The 5,831-nt window shown below is 56.4% G+C and overlaps 1 protein-coding gene across 1 annotated transcript in view; it reads left to right on the top strand.

Annotated features, from left to right (window-relative positions):
• Window positions 1-5,306: 5,306 nt before the first annotated feature.
• Window positions 5,307-5,831, top strand: part of LINGO1 (leucine rich repeat and Ig domain containing 1) — a 212,984-nt gene continuing 212,459 nt past the window's right edge. The window contains exon 1 of the mRNA XM_011982679.1: window positions 5,307-5,362. The gene's annotated coding sequence lies outside the window, so the exon portion shown is untranslated. The remainder of the gene's footprint in view (window positions 5,363-5,831) is intronic.

Here is a 5,831-nt window from a genome sequence, read left to right as displayed (position 1 = left end):
TCCAATGACTGCTCACAGCAAGTGTCCGGGTGAGGGTTCCCTGGAACAAGGTTGTGAAGCCTGGCAGAGGTCAGCTCACAGAAAACAGCTGCTCTGCTGAAAAGGCCTGGGGGTCCCCTCCAGCCCCATCCTGCTCACCAGCCTACTCCTTCCCCAGCAATGGAGGTACTTTCATAGGTTTCTGCCTGAGCTCATGCAGAAGGTCCTTCCTCCCTCCCTCTCTCCCCTCTTCTTTCTTGCATTCTTGCATTCGAACACATCCATGTGGCCAGCACATACTCCTTGAACCCCTGCAGTGGGCCAGGCCTGGGCTGGTGGGAGTTGAGGACTCAGAAGGGACATGGACCTAGTTGTGCTTCCTCCCCCAGGGTATTCCCCATGCCCCAAGCCCTTTTCCCCATCCCAGTGAACCATCATGTCTCACCTCTCCAGGAGAGCCAGATTCCACTGATGCCTGCATAGATGCGTCGCCAGGCCCTCACTTCCTCAGGTCCAGGCTCCATAGACTCCTGACTCTCAGTTCTATGACGCTGCTGGCCTCCAGCACCCACCCCAACATAGTGCCCACTCTAGAATTTGGAACCTTGGCCTTCCTCTGTGTGCATGGCTAACCATGTGCCTGTCTGCCCACAGCCTGTGTGTTCCCTGAGGATAAACCCCGTGGGCCTGACACAGGGCCCACCATGGTGAGTGGGAACTGCATGGCCAGTCAGTTCCCCAAACTGTGCATACTCCCAGGTCCCCAAAATCTCACCACCCACCCCCGCCCCACTCCTTGGCCTCCCAAAGTGCAAATCCAGTCCTCTCTCTCAGTAACAGGCAAAGTCCACTCTCTGCCCAGAACCCCGACACCCACAGCTCCTACTGACCTGCTGCCTCCAGCACCACCCTTTCCTGAGGCCCTGTTGTGTGACTGTGCTGGACTGCAGGGATCCAGCATCCAGATGGCCATAACCCTGCGCCTTGGTTTCTTTATCTGTACAATGCAGATAATCCCTGCTCCTGCTTCCCTGGGCTGTAGGGCACCTTCCCTGAAGAGACATGTGCAATTAGACTTGTGGATAGCAAAGCACTCCCCACGTTTCAGGTAGGCGTGATTGGTATAGAAAAAGCTGATGTGGCAGACTGTGGATTGACCTGGGCCCTCTCAACGAGCTGGCCTGGCCCCTGCTCCATGAGCTCAAGGCCCTGCGCTGACCTGGGAACAGCTCCTACAGGGCCATCCCCACCTCTTTAGGCAGGGCCCTTAACAAGGTAAGGCAGCCTCCCAAGCAGAAACTGCAACTCACACAAGAGAAGAAGCCCCTCACACAGACGGCAGGGTGCAGTGTCACCTGGGAGGGAGCAGCTGCTTTCTGAACCCGCCAGGGAACACTGGGGAATGGGAGATGGCACCCCATACAGTCCTGCTTCCCTGGACCCACCGAGGCAGTCTAGGATGGGGTGAGGCAGGAGGGCTTGCTGTGGTGGCCTGGGCCAGCCCCTTCTGTCTGGAGCCTCAGTTTTCCAGCTATTAATGGGTTCTATAATCTTGTCTCTTCTCACTGGTGCCCATGACGGCGATACAGTCCTACTCAGGGGATGCAACTTTCCAGGGAAGGTTTTATGGGGTCAGCTGGTGTGTCTGTGGTCCACAGTGCCACTGACTTCAGGGTCGCAGGAGGATGCTTGACAGGAAGGAGCACTCCGGACAGAGTAGCTGATGCTTATGACAAGAATTCCAGTTCCCACTGTCCTCTCCTGTCCAGGGAGACAGGAAGAGTAGAGAATGACACCCTTCCACAGCTGGAAAGCCAGAGGCTCGAGGCCCAAAACCAGAGGCCCAGTGGTCCAGCTGAGCACTGACAGGCCAACAGGGACTCCCAGGCATCTGATGCAGTTGCCAGGCTGATGGTGGAGACATGCGTGAGGGTGCAGGTGAGGTCTGGGGTGGGGAGAGGAAGAAAGCTTCCTGGAGTGCCCTCCTTGGGAAGGGCCAGGGTAGGCAGGCTCGGGGGCAGAGGAGGGATGGGAAAGCATAAGTCAGAAGCAGGCCTCAGGCAGCCCCTCTGCCCACTGCAGGGCCAAGGCCCTGGAATCTGGCCTGGGTGGAGTCATGCTGTATCTTCTCCATTCCCTCGTTATAAGCTATGGTCCAGGATCAACCAGAGATAGCAAAAGATGATCAGTCCATTCTTCACAGTTCTGGGGGACATGGAGGGGCAGGTGCTGCCCAGAGACATCCAGCTAGCATCTGACGAGAGGCAGGGCCAAGGCCTCCTGCTCCCTCACGAGGCTGCCCACTCAGCTGCCCAGCCTGAGTCCCCAGGATGTCCCGCCTTGTACCAGGGCCTGGGCATCAGAGAAGAGGGTGGAAGTGGTCCCTGGGTGCAGAGTGGTGGGCTGGAAAGTGACAGCTGGAGGAACAGTGGCAGCACTGTCCTCTGCTTTGAACCTCCAGGGCCAGCCCAGAGCCTCCAGGCTAAAACCCCAACTCCTTGCTGGTTCCACTAGAACCTATTGTCCTGACTCATGCCACCTGCACCCCCATCTCTAATCCTCTCTCCTCATGCTCTGGCCACATGGACTTCTCTCTTTCCTCTCACCATGGGGACTTTGCACATGCTATTCCCTCTCTCTGGAGTCCCCACTTCTCTGGGTCACTGTCTACTCCACCTTCTGGTGCTATGTTGAATGTCGCATCCTGCAAGAAGCCTCTCCTGACTCCCTAGTCCAGACCAGACCAGGTCCCCACAGACCTTGTCACAGCACTTGTCCCAGTTGTCATTTTACATTTGTTTGCATGGTGGTTTGGTTTCTTCCTGTCTCCTCTGGACTCTGAGGTCTCCACCATGTATTTCCCATGTCTGGCACATTGTGTGGTATGACGTAGGCCAACAATGCATGTTTGTGGAAAGAATAAAGAATGTTGGCTCTCAGTTCAAATCCTGGAACCTCTCCCTGAGCCTTGATTTTTTCTTCTCTGAAATGGGAATGATAACATCAAGATTAGCGTGAGGGTGAGCCAATGAACAAAAATCTCCCAGCCACACTCTGCCAAGAGTAAAGAGAAGGAGGGAGGAGGAGGGAGATTGGGGTGGGGAGGGGGTGGTTGATGCTGGCTGCTTAGGGATGGAAGGACTTGAGACGTGTGGAAACCAAAAGGTGGTGGGGACAGGTGGGGAAAGACGTGGAGGTGGGGAGATTGGATGTGTTTAGAGACAGCAAGGAAGACAGCCCAGCTGGGTGGGGCATTTCTCTGAACCCTTGGTGACCCACTTTTCAGCCTGGCTTAGGAAACCAGGAGTTTCAGAGGAAGTGGCTGGGAAATGCCCATTGCCGCCTCAAATTCCATGTGGGCCACTCTCAGTCTCGGCTGGACCTGGTGTGATGATTAGATCTGGGACACTGCCAAAGTTCTCCATGACTGGCCCGTGGAGATGGCTGGAAACAGCAGAGCAGCCCTGGGCAGGCATTTGTGGGGGCACTGACCCAGACTCTGTGGTGGGAAGCAGCTGCCAGCTCCTAGTAGAGGAGCTCCCTCCTGGAGTTGCCCAACTGGTCTGGTTCCCGGTCCCTGCCCCAGGCCCCCAGCTACTACTGCTCTGGCCATGGAGTGGGACCGGTCATTATTCATGCCATGCCTCTCTGTAAAGCCTACTGAAAGGAAGAGGTGGCAACAGCCTCTGGCCACCAGCACAAGGGCAGGACACAAGGGGATCCCAGAGAGGCCTCTGCACATGACTGCCTTTGTGCAGAACTCCTGGGTAGAGGGCCTAGGCTTGGACTTGCTGGGGACAATAAATGACATAGACTTAGGCTCATCATCCCTGTGGTGCCTACCAGCTTGCTCCCATACTTCGGGAGGGAGCTAAGGCTCAGAGAAAGTATGCCACCTATTTGAGTTTGCATAGCTGGGCATAAACTCCCAAGCACGGACACAAAGGCGGTGTGGCTCCCAAGACAGCAGAAGTAAGCGGGAGAACTGGATGGTGGGGAATGGATGGGGATGCAGGCTGAAATCGCTGCTCTGCATGGATGTCAGAGACTCTGGGGAAAGGCTGTTTGTCTGTGTGTGGCTTCCCTAGGGCTCACCTGGAAGCCCTGGGAAGACTCCTCAGGAGGCATGCTGAGCCAGAGCAGGCAACAGCCATGAGCTCATCTCCCTTGAGACCCCCAGGAAGTCTGGTAGGGAGGCAAAAGGAAAATGGCCAGGGAAGGAGGGAGAGGGGAGACAATTGGGACTTTGGGATGGGCCACAAAGCCAAGCTCAGGCACGGGGAAGAAAAGGCCATTTGCCACATGCCCGCTGTGTGCCGAGCCATTTCTGAGCATTGTCCCTTGTGGATTCTTTGCCAGTCACGTTACTGGCAACATATTTTTTCCCCATTGTACCGAGGAGGACACTGGGGCTGGAACTGACACTGGATCTGCCTGATACCAAAGTCTGGGGTCTTCATAGGGCACCTTCTTGATGGGTGGGTACAGGAGCCTGGCCCCTCCTGGACTCACATCACAGCCACAGTGCAGCCTGGGCTTCTCCTACTTCCAGCTCCGGTCAGCAGGGGGAGGCTGTGCTGTATCTGGCTGTGGATAAGGGTGCAGAGGTTGGGTCTGGGCTTAGAGGGGATAAACAGAAGAGGAGGTGGCCCTCTGGCAAAAGCTGCTGAGTTTGGGAAGCCCTTAGCCACACCTCTGTGATGGCTGAAAGGTGGGGGTGGGGGCTGCTGCCTAGATTTGCCAAGCGGCCGCTCTGCTGCTGCCCCAGAACAAAGTCGAAACTCCTCAAATCAAGGATTTATAGCTTCTCTTCCCTCCGAAACACCCATCACTCCGTTTCCCACTTCCAGGTCTTTGCACGTGCTCTTCTCTTGGCATGGGATCCCCTTTCTGTTCCTTTCTGCCTGGCCAATTCTTACTCATCCTTCACTACCTGGCTTCAATGTCACCTCCTCCAGGACCTCCTCCATCCCCCACAGCTCTATCACACCTCCCTCATTCTTATTTTCTGAAGGTAGGAATGTGTCTAAATTATCTGTGTGTCTCCAGGACCTAGCACAGGATGGGACACATGACAGAAACTTCCTGAACAATGGGCAAAATGCATCCCACTGCAGGGTTGGGAAGCAAGGGACAGTCTGGGGTAGGAGTAAGGGTGGGGAGGGGGCCCTGAAGACGAAATGCTCATGTGCCAGACTTGTCCAGGATCAGGCTGACCAGCAGCCTACGGGTGCACTTTACTTCCCAGGGGTGTCATGAGGGTCCAAGGAGATCTTGGATGTGAGAGAGCTCTACAAACGGTAGGTCCCAGTACCAATTCAACTTTGCCTCGTTCCCTGGTTCCTCTGATGAGGCAGATCGAAGGAGGAGGCCGACCGGCCTGGTGAGTGTCCGGGGTGGCAAGGATTGCAGTCTCAGCGGTGGCCTCAGTTCTCACGGGCAAGAAGGCGGTGGGACTCTGGGGGCTGGGGGCCTACCTTGGGACTCCCCCTCCTATGGGATCTAATACCATATCAGAGATAGGCATGGGCTCAGAGATGATGGAAGTCATGCCCTTCCAAAGGGGGTAAATTGAGGTGCAAAGAGGGGTCGGCATTTGCCCAAGGTGACACAGCAGGAGCAGGACGCCAACCCTTGAGCCCTGTCCTCCCAGTATGACAGGTGCCTTCCCCTGGAGTTCAGACTCGGACGGCAGCTTCCCTGATCCCCCTCCCCAGCCCCGCAGTCCAGGGCGCTCAGCCTAAACCGCCGCACACCCACTGTCGGCCCAGAGGCTTGGCCGCTGAGCGCCCCCTGGATAGCGTGGTCCCGGCAGCTCCCGACCGTCCTTCTCCTTGACTCACCTCCAGCCC

This window comes from Mandrillus leucophaeus, unplaced genomic scaffold, assembly GCF_000951045.1.
Source record: "Mandrillus leucophaeus isolate KB7577 unplaced genomic scaffold, Mleu.le_1.0 Scaffold241, whole genome shotgun sequence".
Lineage (NCBI taxonomy): Eukaryota > Metazoa > Chordata > Mammalia > Primates > Cercopithecidae > Mandrillus > Mandrillus leucophaeus.
The sequence above is the reverse complement of the archived record's forward strand: the minus strand, read 5'-3'. Positions and strand labels throughout refer to the sequence as shown.